The sequence below is a fragment of the Rana temporaria genome, chromosome 5 (genome assembly GCF_905171775.1).
Source record: "Rana temporaria chromosome 5, aRanTem1.1, whole genome shotgun sequence".
NCBI classification, from domain to species: Eukaryota; Metazoa; Chordata; class Amphibia; order Anura; family Ranidae; genus Rana; species Rana temporaria.
Window position 1 is genome coordinate 397,645,848 of NC_053493.1, and position 18,533 is coordinate 397,664,380.

General features: G+C 45.3%; 1 protein-coding gene across 8 annotated transcripts in view; it reads right to left on the reverse strand.

Moving 5' to 3' along the window:
* Positions 1–18,533, reverse strand: part of CYRIB (CYFIP related Rac1 interactor B) — a 211,357-nt gene that overhangs the window by 55,912 nt on the left and 136,912 nt on the right. For 7 of the 8 annotated variants that reach the window (XM_040354966.1, XM_040354967.1, XM_040354969.1 and 4 more), the window contains one exon: positions 3,080–3,117. The gene's annotated coding sequence lies outside the window, so the exon portion shown is untranslated. Of the gene's footprint in view, positions 1–3,079; positions 3,118–18,533 lie in introns of those variants that run through there. The other variant, XM_040354973.1, reaches the window with a different exon arrangement.

Consider the following 18,533-nt stretch of genomic DNA (forward strand, 5'->3'; position numbering starts at 1 on the left):
CTCAGAACACCAGGCTTTTACTTTTAGACCCCTCTTATACTGGGGCGGTTTTCCAGCGCTTTAGCGCTGGAAATTGCCTCTGCTAAGAGCCTGAAAACCGCCTCCCATTTATTGCAGTGTGACTTTTCACACTCGGCGGTGCGCTTGAGAGATGTTCACGAAAAAGTCCTGCAAGCAGCATCTTTGGGGCGTGTAGGGAGCGCTGTATTTAGCGTTCCCAAAACACCCTGCCCATTGGAACGAATGGGAAGTGCTTCCGAAGCACCGCAACACAGGAGTTCTTAACCCCTTCTTTGGGGGATAAAAGCGCCCTGCTAGCCGAAATGTGCCGCTAAAACGAGCGGCGCTTTAACATGAACGGGGCCCCAGTGTGAAGGGGGTCTTAATGTAAACTGATGGTTTTGGGGGTAATTAAGCAGGATTAGCCAACTTATGGCTGTCACTAGGTAAAATTCATCATTATTGAGAGCAAAGTCTGGGACAGTGACACAGAGCAGGCTATAAAAATATGTGGTCATATAGCACAGGAAGGGAGGATAATACACTTCCCACACATTATGCCAGGCAAAACAATGTTTGAGCTGAGTATTACACAGTTTGGTTGGAGTGGTGTTCAAGATTAACTAATAATTACGTTTTCCCGCTAAAACATCACCACCATCAATGTCATCTCTTCCACGCTGCGCTCCACGAGCTTTCAGATCACTCTACTGCAGGGTAGACTTCCCAGTCATGATTGCAAACTGACAGCGGTAAGAGCCGGCGGTAAGGAGGACGGTCTATGTGGATTGCTTTACCCCGGATGCCTGCATACTTAGATGTGCCTCTTTTAATCATCAACCATGTGAGTTGCTAAATGTTGTACCTTCATTAAATGTAACCATATTGCTACACTTAGAGGCTCCTCTCTTCTCTTTTATACTCTGGAGCTCCTGCTGGATTTTGCTTCTAATCCCCTTGTGGAGGCTTCCATTTGTGGATGGACATGTTATGGTTACTCAACCTATCACATTGCTATAATCTTTTTATATGGACTATAAACTGAAGGACTTATAAATAAATGGTTGTGGAACGAATCATTTGAGTTTCAATTATTTATGGGGAAATTCACTTTGATATACAAGTGCTTTGGATTACAAGCATGTTTCTGGAACAAATTATGCTCACAATCCAAGGTTTTACTGTATTATAAAATCGTTACACTAAATCGCAAAATGCTCTATTCAGAACTTAAAGCAGAACTAAACCCTCCAATCCTTTGCCGTCAAGGAAGCTGCCATCTTTGCCTCAATCCGATCTGCAGTTGCCATGGAGCTGCACATGTAATCATTAGTAACTAGGAATGGGCTCAGGCGTGTTCGGGTTCCTAGTGCCAATCCACCCACCCGATCCCACCAGGAAACCGCCACTGCACACGGATAATCACAGGCAGTGAGACATTTCACGGTCTGCAGATCAGGAGATGTCTCACTGCCTGTGATTAGCAGTGTCCAGTGTTGGCTTCCTGATGGGATCGGGTGGGTGGGTCGGGACTAGGAACCCCAACCAGTTGATTGCTTGACAATTTGGTTAAGAGCACAAGCAAATGTGACAGGTATCATTCATGGCATGCCTTGAATGTAATCGTTTTAGGAAACCATTAAAACAATGGGTTTAGTTCTGCTTTAAAGAATATTTGAAAAGAGCATCCATATTTTAAAAACTGCGCTATGGTCCTATCTGGTAAGACACTGAGGGGGTTCATTTACTAAAACTGGAGAGTGCAAAATCTGGTGCAGCTCTGCAAAGAAACCAATCAGTTTCCAGGTTTTTTTTCGTCAAAGCTTAATTGAACAAGCTAAAGGTTAGAAGCCGATTGGCCACCATGCACATCTGTACCAGATTTTGCACTTTTCAGTTTTGGTTAACCAGCCCCTGAGTGTCACAGACTATCAGTTAGTCAACAATGCATGCATGCTGCTGCTAAAACACATGGTGGCCGCTACAATTTGGTGTGTAAAGGGTTAGCCGCAGAGTTAACTGATCCCAGTGACAATCACTCAATTAGCTGGCGCTTAGCTTGCTGTCCCTGCAGCTGGAAAATCTCTGCACAGGTTGAGTCTGGGCACACAACTAACAATCTGAGAGTCACATGGCACATGGTCACATGTGCCCTAATACCCATGAGCATTGGGTATTACTACTGCCTAAAAAGAAGGCAGGAGTGGTGAGGGGAGTATAACGGATGTGGTGCAGAGTGCCAAAGGCACCACTACTTTGCCCTGAATGGGCAAGGTGCCAGTGTCTTCTTAAATCTCTCCCCCCTCTAGGAAGGGACACAAAGGTGGTCAAGAAGGTGGTTAAAGGAACACTAAAGGTTCGTTTTTTATTAGATCAATTGATTGCTGTAAGCTAGAGCATTTAAATATCACTTTCCTCGTGACCTCCAAAATACAGTAATCCAGGTTTGAAAATGCAATTTCCTGTGTCTATTCTTCTTGCTTTCCACCAGCATCTGAGCTGTTTTGCATGGTGGAAAGCAGAATGTGCTCACCCCCTCCCTATAACTACAGCCCTGCGTGAAGATGCTCTCCTATCCCTCACAGGCATGGAGGCTAAGGCTAATGGGAACTGTAGTTCGCATTAGGCTGTGATGTAGCAAGAATGAATGCGCACCGCAAACCAGGAAGTCAGTGAGAATAATGATTCAGGAGTGACGGAGGTGAATCAAACAGCTCGATTTCAACAGGTATCAAACTAGTTATAATACAAAACATTACTTTTTACTTTATCAGCTACTGTCAGACTTTAATTTAAGAGGAAAATATTTTTCTATTTACAACCCCTTTAAGCAAACTCATTCCTTTGTCATAAATGCCTTAAAAAATATAAAAAATAAATAAGAAGGATACCCAACGGTTGTAAAACATTTTCGCGCACACAGGAATCCCAGAAAGGTCTATGATTTGTGGAAAGCACATTGATGAATTATCAGTGCCACAGAGGAAAATATTTTTTTTTTCCCTATAAAAGGTGAACAAAGAAAAAATTATAAAATCAACAGAAAATTGTATTCCATGAAGAGACATTCTGCACTCACCTACTCCCAGTGTTGCAGTTGTTATAATGGCTCCAAACCTGTGAAATACAAAGAAGAGAACACTGTCCATTAGCAGGGCAGAAATGCATTAAATGCAGAAGCAACTCAGAAATGAGGAGTATTTTTTATGCTATACCCCCCCCCCCCCCCCCCATAGACTGAAAATTGTACATGCTATCTTCAGGCAACAAGAGAAAACTATATGCAATTGTAACACTTGTTATCACTGACACTAGAAAAAACGTTTTCTTCTAGTTGTAGTTAGAGTTTTGAAGGTTTAGAACTGCTATTTGGGAATACTTTAGAGTAGGGGTCTCAAAACTGGCGGCCCTCCAGCTGTTGCGAAACTACAAGTCCCATGAGGCATTGCAAGGCTGACAGTTACAAGCATGACTTCCACAGGCAGAGGTATGACTAGACTTGTAGTTTTGCAACAGCTGGAGTGCCGCCAGTTTGAGACCTCTGCTAGAGAGAGATTTACCTTCACTTCCTGTCCTACCGATACCAGACAGGAAGTGAGGAAAAAATCTGCAATCAAAACACAGACTGAAATAACATTCTAATAGAGGCTCCACCCCCCCCCCCCTAAGGAAAAGCAATTGCATTTCAGTCTGTAATGCGGATGGAGTTTGCCTTTGCTTATTGTGCAAGAAGTGAGGATATATTTCTCTCTAACAGAGCCTTAAATAGCAGTAAAAATCTGACAGGGGTTCCAATCCTTCATTATTCTACCTAAAACTAAGAAAGAAAAAAAAAGGAAGGTTTGGCTGGACAAATATTTTAAAGGAGTAGTTCTCTAATCACCCCTCTTAAAGCTCCAGTATAAACAAGCATCACCTAAAAACAAGAATCCTGTGTATTAGTTGAATCTTGGAGTGCTTTCTATAGTTCTTCCAGATATGTGCAGTAATGCAGTGTGGGACTTTTCCTTCTTGTAATAAAGACCGCTCACTGCTGCTCTCTTTTCTTGTGCAAAGTGACTGGTCTGGTCTCCGCCCCCTCCTGTCATTTTCTGCAGGCAGCTTGTAGTGGGTGGAGCTGCAATGTCCCTCCCACAGCTCTGTACAGAATATGTACAACACAGTGATGTCACTGCTACTTTTACAATGTAAGATCTGGGTTCGTAAAAGGTATTTAGTACACAAAAAGTATATTTCTATCCTTTGTAGTTATTAAAATTGTTGTAAACCCTTTACAACCACTTTTCAATACAGGCAAGCCTATAAATAAAGCTAAGGGCTCTTTCACACGGGTGGCCCGTTCAGGTCCACCTGACAGTTTTTTTTGCGGACCTGAACGTGCGCTCCGTGCTCCTCTATGGAGCCGCGGATGTCAGCGGCGACATGCCCGCTGACATCCGACCCACTCCAATCCGCCAAAGTGTGACGGAGGAAAAACCTACTGTTCCATCTGTCTGGCGGATCGGATGAACACGGACAGACGGTCCGTGTTCATCCGATCCCCCAATAGGGGGGAGAAAAGGCAGGGCGGTCCCTGCACAGTGTGCGGGGACCGCCCTGTCATCCGCCGGCCCAGCGGGCATCAACGGAGCGATCCCCACTGAGCAAGTGGAGGTTCAATACCGATCCGCCCCGTGTGAAAGGGGCCTTACTTGTAGCTACCGTGGATATCTCCTAAACCTACATGGTTTAGGAGATGATATTCCCTGTACTGTATCGGCACATGCGCACTGAAGCAATGGCCTTGTTCGTGCCATTGCTTCAGCTGTCGTGCCATTACCGGCGGCTCCCACGTGGGAGTGACGTCATGGTAGCTTCGGCAAATCACAGCGCCGATGCCCACGATACCCGGAAATAACTTCGGGAGACATGTCGCTGGGCAGGGCAGTGTCCTGGGACTTTGATCTAAGGCGAGTATTGCATAGCATACTAGCTCATTATGAAATACACACACTGCTCTGTACAGCATTACCCGTATATGCTTTTATCAAAGACCTTTTTATGTTTTCACAATATGTATTCAGCTGAGAGATTTTTAATGTTCAGCATTAATAAAGACCTGTAAAACTTTGTATACACCATTTTTGCAAATTCCCTTTATTATTTGGTAAAGTCCCAATCCTTTGGCTTGCAGGGTTGTTGTTTTTTTGGTGCGTTTACAACCACCAAAATATATTTAAGCTTTTGTGACTGGCGTTCACCATTTTATGTGAAAGTTCACTTTAAATGTTTTAAAAGATCCACTCCCGTCAAAAATACCTTTGCAGTGGGCCCCTCCACACTGCAAGCGTTAAGTGCTGGTTAGGTCTAGAAGGGTCTCTGTAATAATTGCCTTTATTCCCTGTTCCCCCAGCTACCATTGCTCTCCTCTTCCCCCCAACACTCCGGGTCGTGGGAGGGCCCTTGCAGTCTTCATGTACAATGCAGGACTGTCTGGTCCAGAATTGATCATAATGGCATCACAGCGTGATCATTGGACGGGCGGCCGAAGAGAAGCTACTTTGGGGGACCAGTCACACAGCATGGCAAAAGCCCGCTGAAGCGAGGACTGGGGTAAGAAGTGGAGCTTATTCCTCTACTAAAGTGGCTGAGAAATGCCTTTTGAGCAGTTTAAGAGCGCCCCTGAACACTGAAATGAATGGGCACCACCTGCAAAGCGGTTCAGTGGCGGCACTTTTTGGGCGCTTTTAATCCTTTCTTCGGCCGCTAGCAGAGATTAAAAGTGCCCCACTAGCGTCCGAAAAACACTGCTATAAACGACGGTAAAGCAATGCTAAAACTAGCGTTGCTTTATCGCCAACGAGGCTGCGCTGTGAGTGTGAAAGGGGCGTTATTGAGCATTTAATCTGCATAATGCAAGGAGGCCCCACCACAAGCCTCATTTTACTTCTGATGCCCAGAGATGGGCATTAAATGTAAGCCGTGCAAGTACCTGAATATGAGATGTCAGCCTTTTGTAATCCCTGCACAGCAGAGCTCAGACTGTGAAAATTAGAAGCAGCACAAGGAGCCAGTCTTGCTTTCGCACAAGGAACTATGCTAAGGGAAGAATTAAGTGACAAAGAAATGAACTTCTGTTCTCCTCTCACTATCCAGTCACAGGGTGGGGGTGGAAATCTGTGAGATTTACTAAACTGTCAAGAAAAATCAAGTCTCCTCCCCTTCCAAACAGGGCTGTGCTAGGTGTCAGGTCTGTGTAAATCTCAGGACTGGATGGACAGCATTACAAATCCTTTGACAGGTAAAAAATCTCCCATATATGCATTTCACCTGTGTATTTAGCTTTTTGACTGGAGTTCAACTTTAAGGCCAAAACATTTTCTGACGCAAGTCTAAAGTGGGATTTTCTGTCACTCAACATTCTACGAAGACAAACAGATGCACATTATGGAAACGATTATCAAAAGGGGGATCGGGACTTTACGGTACCAAATAATAAAGGTAATTTGCAAAAATGTTGTATAAAAAGTTTTACAGGTCTTTATTAAAGGGGTTGTAAAGGAATATTTTTTTTTCCTAAATAGCTTCCTTTACCTTAGTGCAGTCCTCCTTCACTTACCTCATCCTTCCATTTTGCTTTTAAATGTCCTTATTTCTTCTGAGGAATCCTCACTTCCTGTTCTTCTGTCTGTAACTCCACACATTAGTGCAAGGCTTTCTCCCTGGTGTGGAGTGTCATGCTCGCCCCCTCCCTCAGGACGCTCTCTACGTTGCAGATCGAAAAAGGAGCTGTGTGTTAGTGGGCGTCCTGACACTCCTGTACCCCAAGGAAGGGGGCGAGCACGACACTCCACACCAGGGAGAAAGCTTTACATTACGGTGTGGAGTTACAGACAGAAGAACAGGAAGTGAAGATTTCTCAGAAGAAATAAGGACATTTAAACGCAAAATGGAAGGATGAGGCAAGTGAAGGAGGACTGCACTAAGGTAAAGGAAGCTGTTTGGGGGGGGGGGGGGGATTGTACCTTTACAACCCCTTTAATGCTGAACATTAAAAATCTCTCAGCTGAATACATATTGTGAAAACATAAAAAGGTCTTTGATAAAAGCATATACTGGTAATGCTGTACACTATGTATTACATTATTAGAACCATATCATATTCTTTTGAACCAAACTTAAAGTGGAGGTTCACCCGGAAATGTTAATTTTTAACCTTAGATTGAGGCTCATTTTGTCTAGGAGAATCGGGTGTTTTTTTAAAATCGAAGCAGTACTTACCGTTTTAGAGAGCGATCTTCTCCGCCGCTTCCGGGTATGGGCTGCAGGACTGGGCGTTCCTATTTGATTGACAGGCTTCCGACGGTCGCATACATCGCGTCACGATTTTCCGAAAGTAGCTGAGCGTTGGTGCGCAGGCGCCGTATAGAGCCGCACCGTTCGACTTCTTTCGGCTACTCGTGACGCGATGTATGCGACCGTCGGAAGCCTGTCAATCAAATAGGAACGCCCAGTCCCGCAGCCCATACCCGGAAGCAGTGGAGAAGATCGCTCTCTAAAACGGTAAGCACTGCTTCGTTTTAAAAAAAAACACCCGATTCCCCGTGACAAAATGAGCATCAATCTAATGTTAAAAAAAAAATTTCGGGTGAACTCCCGCTTTAATATGAGAACCCCAAAGCGATTCAGTCTTCCTCAGGGGGTTTTGGTTCTCTGATGATTTTCTGCAATGAATATACACAGTGCCTTAAAAAAGTATTCATACCCCTTGAAATTTTGGCATATTACAATCAAAAACGTAAATGTATTTTATGTGATAGACCAGGGGTCTCCAAACTACGGCCCGCTGGGATGTTTTTTCCGGCCCGCAGCTTTAGTCCTCAGACTCGCTGCAGGGTCGGTTTCTCACCCCTGGCAGTATGCAGTGCTGGTCCTGCAACCCGACAAAGCCAGCCAACCCAGCGCCTCACTAAGCAGCTGTTTGCTTGAACCGCCGGCTAGGACATGCTGCACCTCCTAACTCCCTCCTCGATGTCAGTTTGCATACCACGTGCCTGTAACAGCCAGGCGGGAAATGTGAAATACAGCAGAGCTGCACTGAAGCCGGGCACCGATGACTGAAATGTGAAGGCTGAGGGGGTGGGGGCTCTCTGATAAGGACCTAAATGCGGAGAGGTGACTGATGAAGGATGCAAATGTGGAGGGGGCGCACTAAGGGGGACACAGTTGTGCAAGGGTCTCTGATGGGGACATTGTGTGTGGGGGGTCTCTGATGGGGAAATTGTGTGTGGTGGGGTCTCCCATGGGGGACATTATTGTGCAGGGGTCTCTGATGGGGAAATTATGTGTGGTGGGGTCTCCCATGGGGGACATTATTGTGCAGGGGTCTCTGATGGGGACATTATTGTCCAGGGGTCTCTGATGGGGACATTATTGTGTGTGTGGGGGGGTCTCCGATAAGGACTTTAATTGTGCAGGGGTCTCTGATGGGGACACAAATATGGAAGGGGGATCTAAGGGGGACACAAATGTGCAGCAGAAAGGCTGATGGGGACACAAATGTGTTGGGAGACTCTGATGGGGACCAAATGTATGGGCAGTGTGTGTCACGGTAACACAGATGTAAGGCCTTGTGCACACTGGAAGTTGTTTATCCCCGTGCATGAGGTTATGGCATTTAGGTTTGATCGGAGGATACAGGTGCGCCATCCAGCTCTCCTGCCGGCAGCCTGTCAAATTATATTATATTCTATTCTATTCTGCTGCTGCAGATTCATTTAAAAAATAACCGTTTTTTTTTTTCGGCCCGCGAATATATATAAAAAAGTAAAATGTGGCCCTCAAAAAAAAAAAAGTTTGGAGACCCCTGTGATAGACCAACACAAAGTAGCACATAAATTGTGAAGTGGAAGGAAATTTTTAAATGGTTTACATATATTTTTACTAATATATGAAAAGTGTGGGGGGTACATTGTATTCAGCCCCCCTGGATCAATAATTTGTAGAACCGCCATTTACTGCAATTACAGCTGCAAGTCTTTTTGGGGATGTCTCTACCAGCTTTACACATTTAGAGAGGGACATTTTTGCCCATTCTTCTTTGTAAAATATCTCAGTCTCTGTCAGACTGGATGGAGAGTGTCTGTGAACAGCAATTTTCAAGTCTCGCCACAGATTCTCAATTGGATTTAGGTCTGGACTTTGACTGGGCCATTCTAACACATGAATATTCTTTGATCTAAACCATTCCATTGTAGCTCTGGCTGTATGTTTAGGGTCGCTGTCCTGCTGGAAGGTGAACCTCCGCCCCACTCTCAGGTCTTTTGTAGACTCTAACAGGTTTTCTTCTAAGATTGTCCTGTATTTGGCTCCATCCATCTTCCCATCAACTCTGACCAGCTTCCCTGTCCCTGCTGAATAAAAGCATCCCCACAACATGATGCTGCCACCACCATGTTTCACAGTGGGGATGGTGTGTTCAGGGTGATGTGCAGTGTTAGTTTTTCACCACACATAGTGTTTTGCTTTTAGGACAAAAAAGTTCCAATTTGGTCTCATCCGACCAAAGCACCTTCTTCCACATGTTTGTGGTGTCCCCCACATGGCTTGTTGCAAACAGGACTTCTCATGGCTTTCTTTCAACAATGACTTTCTTCTTGCCACCCTTCCATAAAGGGCAGATTTGTGGAGGGCACGACTAATAGTTGTCTTGTGGACAGATTCTCCCACCTGAGCTGTGGATCTCTGCAGCTCCTCCAGAGTTACCATGGGCCTCTTGGCTGCTTCTCTGATGAATGCTCTCCTTGCCCGGCAGGTCAGTTTAGGTGGGCGGCCATGTCTTGGCGGGTTTGCAGTTGTACCATACTCTTTCCATTTTCAGATGATGGAATGAACAGAGGTCTGCGAGATGTTCAAAGCTTGGGATATTTTTTTATAACCTAACCCTGCTTTAAAACTTCTCCACAACTTTATCCCTGACCTCTCTGTTGTGTTCCTTGGCCTTCATGATGCAGTTTGTTCACTAAAGGTTCTCTAACAAACCTCTGAGGGCTTCATAGAACAGCTGTATTTATACTGAGATTAAATTACACACAGGTGGACTCTATTTACTAATACGGTGACTTCTGAAGGCAATTGGTTCCACTAGATTTTAGTTAGAGGTATTAGAGTAAAGGGGGCTGAATACAAATGCACACTACACTTTACAGATATGTATAAAGAATTTTGAAAAACATTTATAAATTTTCTTTACACTTCACAATTATGTGCCACTTTGTGTTGGTCCATCATGTAAAATTCCAATAAAATACATTTAAGTTTTTGGTTGCAACATGACAAAATTTGGAAAATGTTAATGGGTATGAATACTTTTTCAAGGCACTGTATATCACAATAGGATGCAACACAAAGTAATCCTTCAGAAAACACAGGCAAGTATTAATGCCACTTACATCTAATATTAAATATACAGAACCTCATGTGAGGCTGAATGTCTCCAAAGGGGCACATCAAAATGTCCACAGCAAGTTATTTGGCACTGTAAAGTCCCAGATCCCCCTTATTTGCCCCCCGTTTTATTACTTCAATATTAGGACATAGTAGCGCTGCGTAACAGTTTGGGTATAGGAACATGCGGCAATTATTATGAAAAGAATGCTTTTAAAAAAATGTACATCCATTCATCAAGATAATAGTCTTTGTTCACCAATAATGTGTGTTAGGAACTATTATTCTCAGCATTCATCTCTGAAAACAACAATTAAGGCAAAGAACACTAGTTATAGCTATAGACAGAGCCTATTTTCTCATTTCAGTTCCTAAAAAAAAAAAAAAAAAAAAAAAAAAAAAAAAAAAACAAAAGTAACAAAAACTACCACTATGAAAGCAACATTTTGTTTTAAACATGAACAGACCAGGGAATACACCGATAATCTGTGTGATATCGTTTCCGCTGCTCCCTCAACTGCCACCCCTTTGAAGATGTAATAAAAAGGTAGGAAAAAAAATTGTGGATCAACGATACTAGCATACTTCTAGTGTGCAAGAAAAATACATAGAAACATAAAAGGTAAAGCAGAAAAAAAGACCAAGTGGTCCATCGAGTCTGCCCATCATCATTGACGGACTCACTACCTCTGCTGGGAGTGTATTTCAAACAACTACCCTTTCAGTAAAGTGATACTTTAAGATTATTTTACAGAAAGTCTATGCTCAGAAAAAAAAAAAAAAAGTTAAGAAAAACAAAAACATAAAAAGAATAAAAAAAATATATATATATTACAACAACATGTACAAAAATGGTACACACACACACACATACATAATATATACATAATATATACATATATATATATATATACATAGAGAAATATATATATATATATATATATATATATATATATATATTTCTCTATCTCAGACAGTCTTTTTTCTGTCATTACTTTTTTTTTTCTATGTTATATTGTATGTATGTTAAATCGATGATCCCCAAATAATTTCTCTACCTTTCATATATCTTCAAATGTAGGGGGAAGTGGAGTGCCAGAAGTTCTCTGGAATTAAAGCAGAAGAGACAAGGTTCTGTTTTAGCTGTCTCTGCCCACCAACATGCTGGACATCAATAAATGATGCAAGGGTTGCAGTTGGCAGACATAATGATTCATTAGAGCAGTGGTCATCAACCCTGTGCTCAGGGCCCACTAACAGGCCAGGTTTTATGTATTACTTTGGGGAGATGCAGACTAGAATACTGCAAATTATATCACCTGTGTTGTATTTCAGTTATCTTGCAAACTTGGCCTGTTAGTGGGTCCTGAGGACAGGGTTGATGATCACTGCATTAGAGCAGGGATATGCAATTAGCGGACCTCCAGCTGTTGCAAAACTACAAGTTCCATCATGCCTTTGTCTCTGGGTGTTGTAATTGTGGCTGTCAGAGTCTTGCTATGCCTCATGGGACTTGTAGTTCTGCAACAGCTGGAGGTCCGCTAATTGCATATCCCTACATTAGAGGATTCCCTAAGACCTCTTTCACACTGTAGAGTCACTTTTCGGTGGTTTTTAACCCTTTCTCGGCTGCTAGCGCGCGGGGGGGGTAAAACCGTGCCTGCTGGCGGCCGAATAGCACTGCGTAAATGGTGCCGCCCCAGTGTGAAAGGGGCCTTATTCTAATTTAGTGTAAGCTGTGTTGTCAGTCAGGAAGGTACTGTGAATGAGTGGGAGAAGACCCAAAAGGTTTTCAGGATGTGGGGATCTGGAGCGGTTCACACAATGCAAGGAAAGGGAACAGAGTGGTATTGGTTGTGTTTGGAGACGTCCACAGCACCCAATTCTAAAACAATGGAGGAGATTTACTAAAACTGGTGCACACAGAATCTAGAGCAGCTGTGTATAGCAACCAATCAGCGCCTAGGGTTTTTTTTTTTACTTTTGCTTCAATCATTTTTATTGGGTTTAAAGCAGGACACAGTTACAGATGACAGTATAAATAAACATACGTGGGTCCGGATGGTTACACAAGAATGTTATTAAGTAACAGTCAAAGCCCAAACAGAGAAAGGAACACCGCTCACCGACCCAGTGCATGAATATGTGAATGACTGTGACCCCAGCCAGGGCTGCTCCAGCCACTCCCCCCTGATATGTTTCACCCCGCACACCAGGGCTTGATCGCAGTGGTTCAATAGCCAGAGCCCTTGCACAAAGCGTGGGCAAGGAGTGTGTATAATTCCACTGGAAAAAAATAAAAATCTCACACACACACACACACACACAGGCAGGCAGACAGAGAGAGAAAGAAAGGAGAGAAAGAGAAAGAAAGAAAGAAAGAAAGAGAGAGAAAAAGAGAAAGAGTAAGAGTAAGAGTAAGAGAAAGAGAAAGAGAAAGAGAAAAAGAGCGCAAGTAAAAGAGAAGGGGGAGAGAAAGCCTTGCTCCCGGCGAATGAAGAACTCACGGGGCTTGTCTGACTAGAGCTGCATGACAGCTAGAAAAAGTTTATAATATGGCTGTGGGCGGCTTTATCAAAAAAAAAAAAAAAAGAAGATTCTGCTAAAGTATTGTTTTAATGAACAAGAAAGCTATTGGCAAAATTATTTATATGGGACTTAACAAAAAAAAAAGCATGGAACATTTTTGTTACAATACACATTTTGAATATACGAATTCATAAAAAAATAAAATACTATGTAAAGTTACAAGTCACTATGATTTATTTGGACTAGGACACCGCCAGAGGCACACCGACAACCTCTACTCTGCAGAACAGATGGCAAGGAAATTTAATTTTGTAGTAAACAAAAACTACCACAAGATGGCAGTGCAGGGCATACAAGTCACAGCAAGCGCTTACACCTCTACAACAATGAGAAGGGAAGGAAGGCTGTTCTCTAAATGTTCTAACACAATGGACACAGAAAAACTGCATTCCTTTCTCAGCAGTAGTTAGTAGGCAATAGGTGCTACTGATGAGAGAGGGGGATTTTTTTTCTTCCCTTTGAGGATGGGCAGAAAAGAGAGATGGGGAGAAAAGAGAGATGGGGAGGAAGAGGGTGATGGAGAGGAAGAGGAAGAGGGTGATGGAGAGGGAGAGGAAGAGGGTGATGGAGAGGGAGAGGAAGAGGGTGATGGAGAGGGAGAGGAAGAGGGTGATGGAGAGGGAGAGGAAGAGGGTGATGGAGAGGGAGAGGAAGAGGGTGATGGAGAGGGAGAGGAAGAGGGTGATGGAGAGGGAGACGGAGAGGGAGACGGAGACGGAGACGGAGACGGAGAGGGAGACGGAGAGGAAGAGGAAGAGGAAGAGGGTGACGGAGAGGGTGACGGAGAGGAAGAGGGTGACGGAGAGGGAGAGGAAGAGGGTGACGGAGAGGGAGAGGAAGAGGGTGACGGAGAGGGAGAGGAAGAGGGTGACGGAGAGGGAGAGGAAGAGGGTGACGGAGAGGAAGAGGGTGACGGAGAGGAAGAGGGTGACGGAGAGGGAGAGGAAGAGGGTGACGGAGAGGGAGAGGAAGAGGGTGACGGAGAGGGAGAGGAAGAGGGTGACGGAGAGGGAGAGGAAGAGGGTGACGGAGAGGGAGAGGAAGAGGGTGACGGAGAGGGAGAGGAAGAGGGTGACGGAGAGGGAGAGGAAGAGGGTGACGGAGAGGGAGAGGAAGAGGGTGACGGAGAGGGAGAGGAAGAGGGTGACGGAGAGGGAGAGGAAGAGGGTGACGGAGAGGGAGAGGAAGAGGGTGATGGAGAGGGAGAGGAAGAGGGTGACGGAGAGGGAGAGGAAGAGGGTGATGGAGAGGGAGAGGGAGAGGAAGAGGAAGAGGGAGACGGAGAGGAAGAGGGAGACGGAGAGGAAGGAGGGAGACGGAGAGGAAGAGGGAGACGGAGAGGAAGAGGGAGACGGAGAGGAAGAGGGAGACGGAGAGGAAGAGGGAGACGGAGAGGAAGAGGAAGAGGAAGATGGAGAGGAAGAGGGAGACGGAGACGGAGAGGGAGATGGAGGGGAAGAGGGAGAAGGAGATGGAGAGGAAGAGGGAGAAGGAGATGGAGAGGGAGTACATTGAAGGGGGGCAATATTGGAGGAAGAGAGGAGGAAGAGGGGAGACAGAGAAAGAGAGGGGTGGGGAAAAGGGGCAAAAAGGACAGAGGGATGAGGGGGAGAGAGGGGAAGAGAAAGTTGATGACTTGCCTCTTCCTTATAGAAATGTGAGATGCATTAGCATGAAAACATTTCTCACAGCCCACTCTCACTGTTGTTTGAATCTGGTCAGTGATGCAGCAAGCTGAGAGGAAGTTGCACAGAACAGAAGGTAGGAAGTGGTCCCATCCACCCCACATGTATGAAGATGTATGGAATCTGTCTGAAATGCGTTACACACAACTCAGATTACGGCAAACATACTGAACATTGTGAGGTTACCATAGCTGCAGTGTCTGCGGGACAAGATTAGCATTTCACTGGCGGATTTAACTTCTTGCCTAAAACTGCTCTTTAAAAGAAGCCAGAGAAGGAACTTCTATTAAAGTGGAACTCCAGCCAAGGTATTCTTTTCAATCTTGGACAGAGTGGTGAAGGGTTAGAGGTTTTCAGCCCTCACTTCCTTACCTGCTCATCGAGTGTGAAAGGGTGTCACCAAACAGGGAAATCCGTGAAAATCTACCGGTGTCACAAACAGCAATGAACGCCAACAAGCAAATAGAACTCTTTTTTCACATTTAAATGACTTGTTCTGAGCTGAGATATGCGGAAGGAGTGAGACTTCCTCAATACGGAACGAGAAGTAGATGCCACAAAAGCGGTGTACATTCACATGCCTGTACAATGCTAGTTGGTGGTTTGTGGACAGAGCGCCAGCAATCTAGTTCTGTTTCATTAGTGGTTTGTGAGTAAAGAGGACCAGTGACGCAAGTAAATATTAATTCTTCAAGTGACCCGGTCAGCACAGAATCACTTAGTTAAAAACACTATTTGCTGCAAGTATATAATCGTTCGGATGATCTGAATCGCACTCTGGTTAGTACAGGGTTCGACAAATTTGCTTGGAATCTAGGAGCCAGCTAAAAAAAAAGTTAGATACCAGAAAACGCGCCCCGTCCCGCCGAGCTCGTGCGCAGAAGCAAACTCATTCGTGAGCAGCGCCCGCATATGTAAACGGTGTTCAAACCACACATGTGAGGTATCGCCGCGATTGGTAGAGCGAGAGCAATAATTCTAGCCCTAGACCTCCTCTAACTCAAAACATGCAACTTGTAGAGTTTTTTAAACGTCGCCTATGGAGATTTTAAAGGGTAAAAGTTTGTCGCCATTCCACGAGCGGACGCAATTTTGAAGCGTGACATGTTGGGTATCAATTTACTCGTCGTAACATTATCTTTTACAATATAAAAAATAATTGGGCTAACTTTATTGTTAAAAAAAAAGTGTATTTTTTCCCCAAAAAAGTGCGCTTGTAAGACTGCTAAGCAAATACGTTGTGACAGAAAGTATTGCAACGACCGCCATTTTATTCTCTTGTGCGTTAGAATAAAAAATATATATAAATGTTTGGGGGCTCTAATTAGAGGGAAGGAGATGGCAGTGAACACACTGAAGAAGCTCCATTAGAATTGCTGGATTGCTGGTTTACTTGTCATGCCAACGGCCACCACAAGATGGCGCCAGATCATAGAAGGAAGATTAGGCCTGCAGAAGGCCACAACGCCGCGGCCTCAATCACCGTCCGGAGTCGGCAATTGAGGCTGCGGCTTTTGCGGCTTACAGGTCGCTAATTCTAGTCGCAATTGTGACTTGCGCCCGGATTTTTTCTAACCCTGGGTTAGTACATCTTGCAGTGATGTATGGAGCAAGCGGGGGAAACCACTGGCGAGGAGCAGGATTTCTACACAGACCCTAGAAGTGTGGAATGCATGCAGCAGCCCAGCACAGAGTAAAGAGGCCATTTTTAAACAACCGCCCACCAGAAAGGTAAGTATGGTGACTCTTCCTTTTAGTCGGACATGACGTTCTATACAGAGCGTGTGCTGACAGGGTCACTCTGGAACAGAACAGGCTGATCGAAAAAATGAAACTGAATGGCTTCACCCATCTACACAATTGAGGCGGATGAAGGAATCCTCTGATGCGTTCTTGTATTCTGGCAGAAGGGACTCCACTATCAGCATACACAGCCAATTGGCTGCAACACTGACCAACAAAAATTTCCCAACACGCATGTTCGTGAGAAGTTGATCATAAAGCCTCGTACACACGATCCGACTTCCAACTGACTTTTCTGTGGATTTTGGGTCCGAACGGGCGTTGGCCGTTAACTTGGTATGCATACACACGGCAGAACATTTTCAGCCAACATTCACCAAATCACATGGTTTTTCAGCTCTTTACTGCCACCCTTTGGCAACCTTCTGCTATTGTTGTGTGATCTTTAGCATTGGTTCTGAGCATGCGTGTTTATACTTTGGAGTTTACTTTGTTTACACATGATCAGATTATTATTTGTTGCCGAAAAGTTTGAGAGCATGCACAGCGAACATTTGTCCGATGAAAAAGTGAAAACAATTGTCCGATGGAGCATACAGACGGTCGGATTGTCCGATCAAACACGTCCGGTCGGACCGTTGTCAAAAACCTTGAATAGTGTAAAAATACAAATCCGACTATAGAATAGTCCAGCAATAATATTGGTGAATTCCAAAGCTTGGTGATAGCTTCAAAGAGGTGCTAGAGTTGAAGGAGTGTTGAAATTAATTAACGTGAAGAGAAACCACCACCGATAGGTAAGGGGCTTATCAGAGAGTTTGAACCCAGGAGAACCTACGTTCAGATGGGTCAAACAGAGCTTTGTGTGGTAAAACCACGATGGAACCTGGGCAATCCTGTATGCGTCTCCAATGGCTGTAGCAAGAGTGACCAAACGGCAGAGGAATGGGAGTATACCACAGACGAAGATAGCTGGTTACACAATGGTCTCACAGGACATGATGGTCCAAAAAAAAAAAAAAATCCTGGATGTATATGGAAGGGTGCGTACCATAGATTAGGAAGAAAAAAACATCCACATAGCGCAATTCTGAGGCCCTATGTACTAGTAATGTCAGCTTGTCAAAAAGTTAGATCGTGGGGGCGTGGCCTGGACATGGCTGAGTGAGGATGTGAGATAGCAGAGCTCCCGGCCTGAAACCCTCTTTTACCGGCCAAAACGCCTTAAAAACTCGGCATGCAATCACAGAAGAAAAGCGGACCTAAACCCACTACTCGCGTGACCCGTTCTGGAGCAGCTACGGGGGATCTACATACTTTTTTCCAGCCCAGACCGCAGAAATCAACCGGGGCGGGAGCGGCAACACCACGAGGCGCACAGGCTGATTCGCAGGAGAACTTGGAGCCGGAGCTCTGGACCTTTCAGCCTGAAGACCCGGAGCAACCCACCGTGTCGCCGACGCCCACGGAAGCCTCTGAACACTACATGGCATCCCCGGCCTACTCTCCGGGAGGCCAGCCGCCGGAACAGGACATACGGGCCCTACTACAGGCCTTGCCTACGCGGTCGGACATAGAGGCCCTGATCCTGCGCCTAGAGGAGACACACAGACGTGACTTCCAAGAGGTCCGAGCGGAGGTCTCCACCCTAACAGACAGAGTGTCGACGGGAGAGACATCGCTGGCGGAGCTGGAGCGGAGGGTGTCGGGCCTAGAACAGGCTAGAGACCAGCACCGGGATACGGCGATCGCACTGCAGCTCCACCTGGAGGACGTGGAGGACAGGAGCCGCCGCAATAACGTGAGGATCCGCGGAATACCGGAGGAGGTGGGAGCGGAGGCACTAGATGGAAGACTACAGGGCCTGTTCCGGGAGATCTTGGGAGAACCGGCGGAAGAGGTGGAGATAGACAGGGCGCACAGGGCACTAGGCCCGAGGAACCCGGACCAGGATAGGCCCCGTGACGTGGTATGTAGACTGCTGCGGTACGCACAGAAGGAACGCATCCTTCGTCTGGCCTGGGAACACGGCGCAATTGAGGTGGAAGGAGCCCAAGTCAAAATATTACCGGACCTGTCCAGGGCGACACT